General features: G+C 32.4%; 1 pseudogene; it reads left to right on the top strand.

Moving 5' to 3' along the window:
- Positions 1-8,549: 8,549 nt before the first annotated feature.
- LOC136220118 (uncharacterized) lies at positions 8,550-13,686 on the top strand (annotated as a pseudogene).
- Positions 13,687-14,210: the final 524 nt, after the last annotated feature.

Raw genomic sequence — 14,210 nt, 5'->3', positions numbered from 1 at the left:
GATTATTTAAAGTAAATGTGAAAATAAAATAATAATATTTAATTTATATAGCACCTTTATATCATTAATTGTAATTATTAGATTATATTTTTGTTAATATTTATATGTTAAGATGAATCCGTGCATCGCACGGGCCAAAAACTAGTATATATATATATTTTAGAAAATCAAAATAAATTTTCCCTTAATGAATGCTTATATGTTAGAAAATGCCTTGAACTCGAATATTTTTTTGCCATTTTGATTATCTTCTCGCCTCTGTTGCTGCCTCTAATTTTTGTATGTCTTGTAAAATTAGTCAATTTTATTTTGGGCAAAGAAAAGAAAAACTTATAGTTTGCCCAATTTGCAAACGGATGTCTATGGTTTAAAAAGTTTGTAAATAAAGGTATGTGGTATGCTTTTTTTAGGCATATACATCCCCACCCCCTCAAGTTGTCCAAATACTACAATTGACCTCCTGAACTTTGAAATGTTACAATTAACCCTCCCAACATACGTTTTTCGAATAATTAACCCTCGGAACTGATACGGAGCACGTGAAAAACCTTGCATCTTCCATGCGTGATTGCTCTCAATTGCGAACAAACTACGAACAAAATTAGGATTGTACTTCAATCCATAATTTACAATGGTAAAAAATCCCAAATTTCCTTTAAATGTAATTCCTTTCTACCTTTTCTTCTTCAGCAAGTTGAAATGCAGTCAGAAATCCAAGCAATTCACTCCAAATACGTTTTGAATGACAATTGTAACTAATATTACAGAGTAAAGACCCGAAAATCGTATTTTGATGGTTACAGTATCTAAAACATTGCTTGAAGAACACAGATGAAGTTCCAGAATGTAATACCACTTATTGACACACTTTTTGTGTTTAATTTGGTATTGAAATCCCTTAAGAACAATTGTAACCCTTCTTTTTCTCAAAACTCTTTTTTCCAAAAAGCCAACCCCTCTTTTAGCAGTCTTCTAGTTGTTTCTATTGATTTGGGCAGCAAATTATCTAAGATTCGAAATTAAACTGATGGAAACATTCTCGTAGCCGACCGACTATGGTGGTAGCTGATCGGCGACGCCTGTAGCCGCCCGGCTACTAACGTGGCAGAAGCGGTTTCAACTGTTTATTTTGTATAAAACGACAGAGTTTTGGAATCAAAGATTGGTCGTCGATCGGCGATGGGGGTAGCCGACCGGCTACCCTTTAAGAGAAAATACAATTTTACAGCTTGAAGTCGTGGTTCGGATCCTGACTCGTGCGCATGTGAGATGTGGTGTAGAAAACTACCTACAATAACTTTGTGCAGGTAATATAATCTCATCGTAAGGGTCGAAAAATGTCCGTGCTCACAACTACCTTCGGCTATTTTAGACAGAAGATTTCATTCAAACAACTATAATTGAAATCTCATATTATAAACAATCTTTTGTATACATAATTATCTACTTGTATGTATATATCTATCATGCAAACTAATAAACTTAGATTCATATTTATTACAAGACGATGTCAATTATTGAGTAAGTTCTTGTTTATTCAAAAATTCGCCTCATCCTTATCTTTGTCACCACAATTAACAAAATGAGGTAATACTCGTGTGAGTGAGTTACTTCTCTACCCGACATGCTCAATTGCAAATATTAACATATAATATTTACATATATGTGTATTATAAATAATTCAAAGACACTTTATTGAATTCAAAATACATGTTATAAAAATTACATGTAATAGAAATATGTTTAGATTCTAAGCAATTCCTGTGACCTAATATGTTTCACAAAAACTCTCTCTTTATACATTTTGTTAACCATGTCATGAGTCAAACATATTTCATACAAACTTTATTGCGTGCAACTAAATCTATAACAAAGCGATACTTAATCTCAATATGAATTACAAAACTAGGTCAAATGGGAGGCCCATTTACATATTTAACCCATTTACTCAATCTACTACATATCTAGACTGATTTTGTGTGACTTTCCCATAATACCCCTAACCTTCCCACTTCCTCCCTTACGCGAACGTTCTCTCCCCTCTTCTCCTTGGTTGCGCGAAACGGTGGCAGCTCCTCCATTAATGATTCCAAGACTTTTGATCTTCCTATCTTCCTTTAAATTCCACGAAATCTGGTTCATTTCTCCAAATCACAATGAATTTCTCTTCTTCCTCTCTTCATCTCTTGATTCTGCAACTTCCTAATCCTAGAAAATGAAGTCATGGTTCTTCATCTTCCATTTCCTGCTCGTTCGAAGAAATGGTGATTCTACGTTATTTTCATCATTTTTCCCAGTTTATCATATTGGGTTCATAAAAAAATGTAAGTATATGCTGTTTTTTCTGCATTTTCCCCCATAAATCCACTTAGCATATGCGGTTATCGCGAGGTCTTCGAGGAGAAATTTATCGATTTCACTTCGCGAAACGTTGATTACGCGAAGTTTGCGAAGTAATTCGATAAATTTCTCTCGCAGACTCCGCAAAATCAGCGTTTCGCGAAGTCAAAGCGTCACATTCCTTATACATTTATGTTCGCATACTTAGCGAATCATCGTTTCGCGAAGCCAAATCTTCCTTTTTTCTGACTAACACGATTAAATTTTTCTGAAGGTGGTTGAATACGTAATATTCATTCCTAGAAGCCGGTGTGTTAGGGTGCCATGAGAGACATCCATTCAAAAACGCCTGGACTTCCATCCCTCTGTGGTTAATAATAGCCTATGTATAATGAAGTGATTTGTTAGGAGTTTATTATGGCAATCTTAGTGAATAGTAGCCTATGTATTATGAGGTGGTTTGTTAGGAGTTTATTGTGGCAATCTTGTTGTAAATTTTGATAATGTTATGATTTTAATGTTAGAATCTGTTGTTATTTGTCATTTTTTTGTTATATACCACTTCGCGAATTAGCTACAAAACATATCCAGGCTTCGCATATGCGAATTAAATTCATCAAATAAATCAAACTCTAGCTTCGCAGGCTTCGCAGGCTTCGCAGGCTTCGCATAATATTGAATTTGCGAAGTCAGACGGGAGGGGGTGAGACGCGCATAAATATTGAGGGTATTATAGGAAAGTCACACAAAATCAGTCTAGATATGTAGTAGGATGATGAGTAAATAGGTTAAATATGTAAATGGGCCTCCCATTTGACCCAATTTTGTAATTTTCCCTTTTCTTTGTTATGAAACCTTTGATCCTTAGAAAAAGCAATAGCAGATTGACTATCACTACTAATTAGTATATAGAGTTTGCAGTAACAATGTTTAGGTAATCCATAAATATATTCAACCAAACGGCCTCTTATGCTGCAGATGAGTAAGTCATACTCAGCTTCTATGGTGGATAAGGCTATACATGTATGTTTCTTACTACTCTAAGAAATTGCCTTATTTTCGAATAAAAAGACATATCCAGATGTGGATTTTCTCTCATCCAAGTCTCCTCCCAGTCTACATCTGTATATCCTTTAACTATAATACTCTTTCCTTGGTAACACAACGAATAATCTGTCGTTCCTTTGAGATACCTCAATATTCTCTTCATAGTAAACCAATGAGCTCGTCCTGGGTTGGATTGATATCTGCTTACCATCCCGATAACATGGTAGATATCAGGTGTCACACCCGACCCTAACAGCATTGGGTACGACGGTGAGATAAGATAATTATCTACGAATTCGACTCATCAATTTTCTAATAGATACAAATTTATTCGAATCAATCTAAAAGTCTAATATATTTCCTACAAAATCGACCTATCACTTATTAACCGTAAAGTTTTATTTATTTATTTGTTTGGCTTGGACTTGATATCATTTATCAAGCTTCCTACGTATCTCAATAATTCTAAATTGAGAATCAAAGCCACGTAGTTCTAACAGTTTTAGAGTAAACTATTAGTCATTTCTAGTGAAATCTCCAAATTATTAATGCAATCAATAATTCTCATACATTTAACTACATATTCTCATATATTTATGTTCACCGAAATATATATATAATTTTGTACTATTTATTTTTATTTATTTATATTACTGTTTATTTTTCAAGTGATTAACCAAACTTATTTTACTTCATAGACAATTCCCCTTCATAGACAATTCTCAACCAATTCAATTTATGGTCCCAACTATTCTTTTTACTATACAAATTTAATTCAAGTCCAAACGTCTCTTTAAGACAAACCAAAATTTTAAGTCTAATCTGCTCGTTCTACCGGACAAACCCGATTCAAAATCATCTTACGTCTTAAAACGAATGGCAAACGAATCAACTATAAGTCTAACCTGACTATTTTTCTCACTGAAATCATTTTTACTAACGAATTAACCCAAGGTCTAATACGAGTCTTTTACCAAACGAACCGATTTAAACGTCTAATACAACAATGAATCCATTTTTTTTATCAATTTTATCAAATTGCAACCAATTTAAACATCTAGGTCTCAAAGGGGCTCTTATTCAAAACTTATTCCAATGCTAAGTTTGTTCTCTATCGAAAAGTTAGATTGAAAATCCGCTCAAAGTCTATGTCACATCCGTGTCCCTAATTTTAGTTATTATACCCTAATATTATATTACATTATATTTATTTATTGATTGAGGAGTTAATTGAGTATTATGGATATAGTTTGGAGTCTAATTTCATGCTTTAAGTGTAAAATTAAAAGTTTAGGGTAAGTTTTAAAAGAAGTTAAAGTTTAGAGGGACCAAAAAGGAGATTTTTCCTTATTGGGAACACAAATCTCACAATTCAAGGTATATATTTCGTGCATAATCAGCTGCACATTTGATCAAAATTCATATTCATCTTCCCCATTTTCTCAATTCTCTCCATTCAAACACCTAAAATCACCAAGCTTTGATCAAAACTTGATATCTATAGATTGAACCGTCGGATCGAGCTGATTTTTTTTACAGTCGGTTCTAGACATCCTAATACACATTGTGGTCTGTGTGATTTGGATTTGGAGATTTCTAGCTTAGGTTCGACCTAGGCGGATTAGAGGGACAAATTTGAGGTTTAATGTATTATTTCTCTCAATTATGGCTAAGGTAAGTAATTATCAACTACCCTTTTGAGTTTTTATGTATATATATATGTATATATAACTCTATATTTTCCAGAAAATTGAATTTTTGTGGTGATTTTTGACATACATTTGATTAATTGGAGTTTCTATGAATTAGTTTTTAACATGAGCTTAAAGTTAAGTTCAAAGTAATTATATATGTATTTGCATGTTAATTTTAACCTATAATATATAAAATGTATACATGATTTGTGTTTTGTTTTGATGAACTTGGTATATTTGATTAATATTTGTGTAAGATTTGATATTTTGAAGAGTAGAATTTAAAGAAAAGAGTTTTGAGAAACTTTATTGAAATTGCTTTATGTACAAAAGTATATGTCTACATATTAAGTGATTTTCAATAAATTTATTTCTCAAATTAAATTTTAGTTTTAATTAAAGATTATTAAAATAGTAATTTTGATGAATTTATGATTTATTGAAATAAAGTTTATATATGATGATTTATGTGTATTCTTAAGAAATTTAAGTTATTGATAAGTATATTTTTAAATTAATTATTGATGATTTTAGTTCAATAATGATTTATGGTTGAATATTTTGGAAATTGATTAAGAAAGGTACTTATGAAACTTTATGATGTTGATTTATGATGGATATATATATGATTTTAAATTATATTATGAAATTATAATATTTTTAGTATCCATCAAGAGTAATCCGGATAGATGGCTTTAATTAAAGTCCGTATTTAGTGAGAAATACGGCATGTGTACACAGTTGAAAGACCTATCGGGTATGGCAACGAAGTGTTGAGTAAGACCATGCGGGATAGGCAAATTATGAGATATCTCGATAATATTATATTATGGGGATTGATACATATGGGGATTATCTCTCGGATGGATACGGTTTGTGAAATATTTATTGAGATACGATTTATGAAGTATTTATCGAGATATGATTTATGAAGTATTTATTGATATACGATTTGTGATGAATTTATTGATATATAGTTGATGAAGTATTTTATTAAAATACAGTTTATTGATATACAATTTATGAAATATTTATTGAGATACAGTTTATGAGGTATTTATCTAAATACGATTTATAAAGTATTTTATCGTAATACGGTTTATGAAGTGTTTATTGATTTACGGTTGATTTTAGTAAATGGTTAATTGCAAATGTACTTATTTTGTATAGTTGAGATTTTAACCAAATAAATGTATATAGCTATTTTGAACACGAGTTTTATCTTAAGTAATTTAATACATTGATTTACGTTTTGACTATGCTTGATATTTTAAGAAATGATAGCAAGCTTGATATTTTAAGTTGAAAGTTTTGTTAAAAGTAACATTTGACTATTTTATTATGGTTTAATTCATAAAATGTTCGTTTTTAAGAATATGAATTTTATATGATGCATTTTGAAAAGTAAACTATAGATATAGTTATTTTGAGTATAATTAATCTATGTAGTTGATAATTACTTGCTGAGATTTCTGTCTCACGTTTTAAATGTTTTAATGATTTAGGCAAGAAAGAGCACGGTATAAGAGAAGTTACAGGTTGATAGAGAAGGTTGAAGTATCAAGTCATCGGTTTTGTCTTTAGTTAGGACATTGCCTCTTATTTGGAGATTTAATTGTATTGGGTAATAATTTGGGACTTGAATGTAGTCGAAATACGGAGTTATTTTATAATATATCTAAGAGAAATTTTTGGAAAGTGTGATATTTATGATATTTGGATAATTTGGAGACTAGTAAGTGTTGATTGTGATCATTCTATTTCACGTCCGATGCCAATTGAGGTCGTTTTGGGTCGGGTGTGACAGTCTACGTCTGAAACGATTCTTTCTACCGAAAGAATCAGATTCAGAACCCACTAACTCCTTCTACCGAACATAACCAACTAGAAAAAATAATATCTTTAAAACCACACTTAACAAACTCGTATAGGAGGTCATCTTCCTCCTTCCTATTTTGATCCGAACCCCAAACGGAATAGTCACTGACATGTGCTCTCATGTAAAAATTTCAGATAATAACAACACTTATACGCAACTGTAAGCAAAAATTCGTAAAAGAGGAAAAACGTACGAACAAAGATGATTCACCGTAAAAGATAGAACCCGAACAACTAGAATAATTCATCTCCTTACCCGCATGTCAAGAGCTGACCAAGGGGAGACCTAGAAAAGGTCTTAAGATACCGATCTGTGACCTATCTCGTCAAGACAACATGAAAATCAAAGAAACAACTTGAAATCACAAGAAATTACGAGATCATCGTAAATTGGAGCATGACATCCATCCCTCTCCTTTTTTTTGTCTTTTTTTTTTTTTTTTAATTAATTCCTTCTTAAAGTAAAGTTAGATTAAAATATATAAAATGTGATTGTATATTAAGTTAAGGTGCTAAGTGTCAAAAAAGTAATTATTTACCTAGATATATCTATATATAATATAAAACAGTAACGATGGAGCTGAGGTGTCACTTCCTCCTTTTTTATTGATAAAAAAATATAATATAAATTATAATATATTAACTTTAGTTATATTATTATATTTATTTACAAGAAGATTATTTTATCCGTACTATATCTAAGAGTTCTACATAATTTAAATTAATCCCTAAAATCTCTCTAATTCTCTGCATATCTATATTTAAAAGTTCTACATAATTTAAGTTAATCCCTAAAATCTCTCTAATTCTCTGCATATCTATATATTATATTATATAATATAAAACAGTAACGATGGAGCTGAGGTGTCACTTCCTCCTTTTTTACTGATAAAAAATATAATATATTAACTTTAGTTATATTATTATATTTATTTATAAAAAAATTATTTTATTCGTACTATATCTAAGAGTTATACAGAATTTAAATTATAATTATTAAATTATATTTTTATTAATATTTATATATTAAGATGAATCCGTGCATCGCACGGGTCAAAAACTAGTTATATAATTATACAATTACGTATATTATATACAATTATACTATTATAAAAACAAAGTATTATTATTTGGAGTGTTTTCATTATTGGATAATGAAGTATAAAATTAAGAGAAAATTACACAGAAATTCATATTTTAAAAACTATTTACCACTATGTCAAGTTATAATTTTTTATTATATCAAACTAGTAAAATCAGTATTTTTAATATATTTTAAGGATTAGAATTAGTAAATTAGAAGTCTAAAATATATTTTCTACGGTTTATGATTTATGAACTGGAATCTAGAATTTTTAAATTATGATGTAAAATCATAACATATAGAGAATAATCATATATTAAGAATTAAGTTTGGTGATATGACTTAGTTGTAATTTTGTACTTGATTATGATATTAATGTATGTGACCCTAAAATTAATCCAATAGTGAAAACACATAAAATAAGGTTTACTTTGTAAAAAACAAAGTAAACACCGCCTTTACCCGTTATATTATACTATATAAGCCAGCCAATTAACTTCTTCTTTCCTTGCATAAAAAAAAAAAAAAACCCTACCCGTCCACGTCTCCTGGTTGGATCACTGTCTTCGCTCGTCGACGCCACCGTCGGAATTGACACCTCCATTGATACCGATATCCACCGTGTCATCGGCCGTATCAAAAATCTTTCTTCGCTCTCTGAGTATTTCGAACCTCCGCTCGTCGCTTGTCGGACCACCATCTTCAAGGTTAGATAGTTTTTTTTCTTTCTCTGGATGCTCTCTGGTTTTATGCTAATCATGGAAGCCATATATGATCTATTTTACAGAGGTTTAAACAACTTGAACATAACTCTGCAATTTTCAATTTTGTCAATCAGTTTTTTCTTTACCTGAATACGGGTATACCTTATTCCAAACAAAATTAAAGTTAAAAGACATACATGATGGTTTGAGGAGGAGGTGAGGAGATTGAGATAATTTGAATCCAATTTTCTTATTGCATTCGATTCGATATAATAATAAAAGCAAGCCTATGTCCTTTTGAAGTAACTTGTTGTGTTGTTGTTAATATTTGATATATCTGTGTTCTACTCTAGAATAGAAGAGACCTTTTTAACTTAAATTTTATATGATAAGATTTCATTCTACTGATTGCTGTCCGTGGCACATACATAGCTTTGAATAGTTCATTTTTTGCTTAATATATAATTACACACCTCAACTCAACTTGTAAGGTTTTGCTGTTTGGTACTTATACTTTGACCTCAACTTATCAATTTAGAACTTTTGATATTAGTTCAGATTCACAACTTTTAATAGGTTATAGGTAACAACTTTTGATGAGTTTAGGTTCAGAACTTTTGTTACCTGTTGTTGTGAAAAGCGGGGAGGGTGGTCCTCATCACCCATCTATGTGAAACACTTTTTTATCATCTCCATTGTGTGGAAAAAATAATTGACAATTCATTGTTTCCATTGGGACGAATTTCCATTGAAGATGAATAATTCCTATCTTGTTTGCAAATCCCAACTATACCAATCTCTAATTATTATAAACAAGATATATTAGAAAGATAATGTATTATTTATAATTAAAAGATAGAGTTGTGTTTATTTGATAGCATATTAAAAAATTAAATTTGTGTCTATAGTAATACATAAAATGAAATAAGTCATTTGAAAATTGTTATTGATATTTTTAGAATACGCCAATTTCAATCTTGATTTTGTCGGCTTCGTTAGTTTCCGCATGAGTTCAGATTTTTGCAGTATAAATATAGGAAAGTTTGAGTTAGGGTTTTTTATTTTCACCTTGAAGCTTTAATTTTTTTGTTTCATTTCTTCTCTTTTGAAGATGGTGGCGAGTAATGGGAGGAGGAGCGATAGGTCGAATTTGGGTAAGAGCCTGGGAGTTTACATCCCACCTGTTAAATTGGAGCTGATGATGAAACGGGTTGCGGATAAAAGTGGTGTAGAGTACCAGAGGTTGACTTGGGACTCTCTGCGTAAGAGTATAAATGGTGTGCTGAATAAAATTAATGCCACGAACATAAAGAATATCATCCCCGAATTGTTTGCTGAGAACTTGATTCGAGGAAGGGGTCTTTTCTGTAGATCTTGTTTGAAATCACAAATGGCATCTCCAGCTTTCACTGATGTGTTTGCTGCCTTAGACTCTGTGGTGAACACCAAATTCCCTGAGGTGGGTGAGCTATTACTCCGGAGGATTGTGTTGCAGCTCAAGAGAGCTTATAAAAGAAACGACAAGCCTCAATTGCTTGCTGCTGTGAAATTTCTAGCTCACTTAGTTAACCAGCAAGTGGCTCATGAACTCATTGCCCTGGAGCTCCTTGCTGTTTTGCTGGAGAACCCCACTGATGATAGCGTTGAGGTTGCTGTCAGCTTTGTGAAAGAATGTGGATCCTTACTGCAGGATATGTCACCCAAAGCCCTTGATGGTATGATTGTTATCACCTTTTCTTTTCTTTTTATTGCTGTTTAGTTTGCTTAGCATATGATAGTGTGTTCTTTTGCAAAATGTTGTTTTTAATCATTTAAACCTTATATGGTGACCATTGTCTATTTATTTATTAGAGAAAATACAGTTTCATTTGGGCCTTTTGTTTTTCTTGATTCTGCAGGAGCTTTTGAGCGGTTCCGGGCAATTCTTTATGAAGGAGAAATTGACAAGAGGGTTCGATTTTTAATTGAGGAACTATTTGCAATCAGAAAAGCCAAGTTTCAGGGCTACCCAGCTGTTCGTCCGGAATTGGACCTTGTTGATCAGGAGGATCAATTAACTCATTATATACCTCTCCTAGAGGAGGACATTGATCCTGAGATTACTCTTGGTATGCCTCATAACTGATATTCGTGTACCTGGTTTGGTTTGGTTACTAATTGTAATTGCTCTCCTTGTTCAGATATCTTCAAACCAGGTGATAATTTCCTGGAGAATGAGAAAAAATATGAAGAATTGAGGAAAAGCATTTTGGGCAAGGAGTCCGAGGAAGGAGGTTCTAATGGAGGTTCTGCTGACGACCATGAAGATTATGAGGAAGAAGAACAAATGAAAATTAGAGATGAAACTGAAACAAATCTCATCAATCTCCGGAGAACAATATATTTAATCATCATGTCTAGCGTAGACTTTGAAGCGGCTGGGCATAAGTTGCTAAAAATTAAACTCGAGCCTGGAGAGGAGGTAAGTATGCAATAGATATTCCGCTTTTCTTTACTGGAATTAGCAGTATGATTGTTTATGATTATGACAAGTATATGATTCACTAGTATTGTAATGTTGTCATATTCATTTGGCAGATGCTGCTTTGGTTATGCATCAATTTTATTTGTGACACTCAATAGGTGCAGCTTTTGGTATTTTGCATTTCTTTGTCTGCTAAGGCGAATGTTGGTTTAGTTTGATAAACTGATGTTAATGGCACTGGCCACTGTGGGGTTGCCAAATTGTGAACAGTAACTCAATTATTGACAACTGCAGAAAGCCTAAAATATGTTTGTTTCCAGGTTGGTACGGTACTTGAATATCAACATATTTGCTGTTAAGAAGCTCTTTTGAATTTTTGAGTCCGTAAAGATCCACAAATATTCTAGTGCTTGAGTGATTTAACCTAGCGCTTCTTCCTTCTTGTACTAGCCATATATGCATGTAACCAGAGTTTGCATGTTTTATTATTAACACCACATGAGTGCAAGATGTAATTAATGTACTATCAGTCCTATTGTGTTTAACATGCTTGTTAAATTTTATAAATTAGCAAATGATTATAAACTATAACTGTTATTCTTGAATGCATATGCATGATATGCATTAACGAGTATGTATATTTTTACATATCATAAGTGTAGAAATAAAATATAATCTACCTGCAACACAAGAAAACTGTCCTGATAAATGCACGAGCCAGCTGTATTTTTGGATGAATGTAACTTTTCTGGATCATATTGTGTGCTCCTTTCTTTTTTTAATGTTGTGAAGGGTCAGCATCATCTCCTACATAGGTTTCTTGAGCTAAATAAAAAACTTTTGATGGGCTATAAGTTTAGTAGATACCCTCTGTAGCAAATTAATTACCTTTGTCAATTGCAGATTTTTTTAGACCACTGTCCACATCATAAAATTTTCAAAATTTCATTTTCGCTTGCTTACATTTGTGTTTTTAGCCTATCATTTTCTTGATGCTAGGTTGCAAGTTGCAGCATATGATTTTGCATTGCAAGTGTCATGTTTCTTTTCTTACTTGGGAACTTACCATTTTTTCCGATTGGGTTTGTATATGGAACTTTGTAACATACTGCTGGAATGCTGCAGTCAAGAAAGAACCTACCTCCTATACTACGGTCTGTTGGGGCAGCGATTTTGCGTGATTAACAAAGTGTACCAAGAGAACTTTGAAAAGTGCTTTGTTGAGCAATATTCGATGATTCATCGGTTAGAAACAAAAAAGCTGCGTAATTTGGCCAAGTTTTTTGCTCACTTACTTGGTACAGATGCTCTGGCTTGGCATGTGTTGGCCTATATACGTCTAACTGAGGAGGATACCACTTCTTCTTCACGTATATTCATCAAGATTCTATTTCAGGTAATTGATGAGATGATAGTGTTTATACATTATATAACTTTGGTCAAGCAATATACTGAACTATTTTGCCTTGAATGCTCTTATATTATAGTTGTCAAGTTGCAAATGAAATACTGTGTTTGAATTTTACCAGCAAAATTGCATGATGATAAGGATGCAATGTTAAGGTCAACATATTGATTAACAACAAGCATGATGATGACAATGATATTTTTTTATTTTTTATTTTTTATTTTATGTTTGAACTCTTTTCTGTTTCACTGCTAAATTGTAGGCAAAAATAGGTTTCATGTGAAGCGGTGCATTCTTATATTTGTTTGCGTGTTGCTAAGTTGTCTACTGAATATAATTAGTGTTACAAAAAATTGACTCTGTATTTTTGGTGCAGGAATTGTCAGAGCATCTAGGAATCCGTACTTTGAACGAGCGCCTCACAGATCCTGTCATGCAAGAGTCATATGAGTCAATTTTCCCTATAGACAATCCAAAGAACACACGATTCTCAATTAATTTCTTCACATCAATCGGGCTTGGTGGTATAACTGAAAATTTGCGAGAGTACTTGAACAACAACAAAAACTCGCTTTAGAATCTGAAAGTCCTAGCTCATCAAGATCCCATGGTTCTGTATCAGAAGAGCCAGATTCCTCATGTTCTGATGAGGATGAAAAACGCAGGAAGCGGAGGGGAAGAGGTGACAGAGATGAAAGAAGCAGGATGCGGAGGGGAGGGCTTCACGATTATTCGAATTATTAGAGAAATTAGGCGGATGATTGTTTTACATTTAAGTTTTAATTAGTTATTATTTAGGACTGTTTACAGCTGTAGGATTCTTTAACTGCTGCCACATCAGCAGTAGGTTCTTCTATATAGAGTCATGCCTTGCATGGAAAACGTATCAGATGAAAATTAATGAAAATTAGAAACTTAGAAAGAAGTGATCATGGCCGAGCTTTTGTTTTTGTATGATAATAGATTGAGCTTTTGTTTTTGTATGATAATAGATTGAGCTTTTGTTTTTGTAAATCAGCTTAGCTGCACTCTATTAATGAATTCTTTGTTAGTGCTTCTGTTGTTAATGAGAGGGTTTCAAGGCCTAAAATAGAAAGTTTGCCAAGGAATGTTGGAATTGAGTTTGGGGAACCTGGAACTAGTGATATGAAGGTGATCTTACTAGGAAAACAAGGATTTATTTTGTGTGAAGCTGAGTGTTTACAGAAATGTCTTAGCAGATAACAGCGGCATTTCTGCTGATAAACTATCTGTAGAGAAGTCTAATCATTCATGTCTGTAGCTCGATGATTGCGATGATGTTGAGATATATGTTGAAACTGTTGGACTCATGTATTGCAGAGACATGAAGCAGTGGTTGATCAAACAAATTGTCTTGCGTGCTCTTCGAATAATCGAGGTAATTTGACAGTGTTACAAGTACTTTTCTATTTGGGTTGACTGAAATTTTGCTTCTATTGCAATGCATGGTTTATAAATTTGAATTTAGGTAATTCGGAAGGTAGTATCTTGATAAAGAGTAAATTAGTTTGTAGTATTTTGTAACAGAGGACGTATCCATTATTACTTGACTTAGCTTTTAGCTGGGAAA

This window comes from Euphorbia lathyris, chromosome 2, assembly GCF_963576675.1.
Source record: "Euphorbia lathyris chromosome 2, ddEupLath1.1, whole genome shotgun sequence".
In the NCBI taxonomy this organism is placed as follows: domain Eukaryota; kingdom Viridiplantae; phylum Streptophyta; class Magnoliopsida; order Malpighiales; family Euphorbiaceae; genus Euphorbia; species Euphorbia lathyris.
The sequence above is the reverse complement of the archived record's forward strand: the minus strand, read 5'-3'. Positions and strand labels throughout refer to the sequence as shown.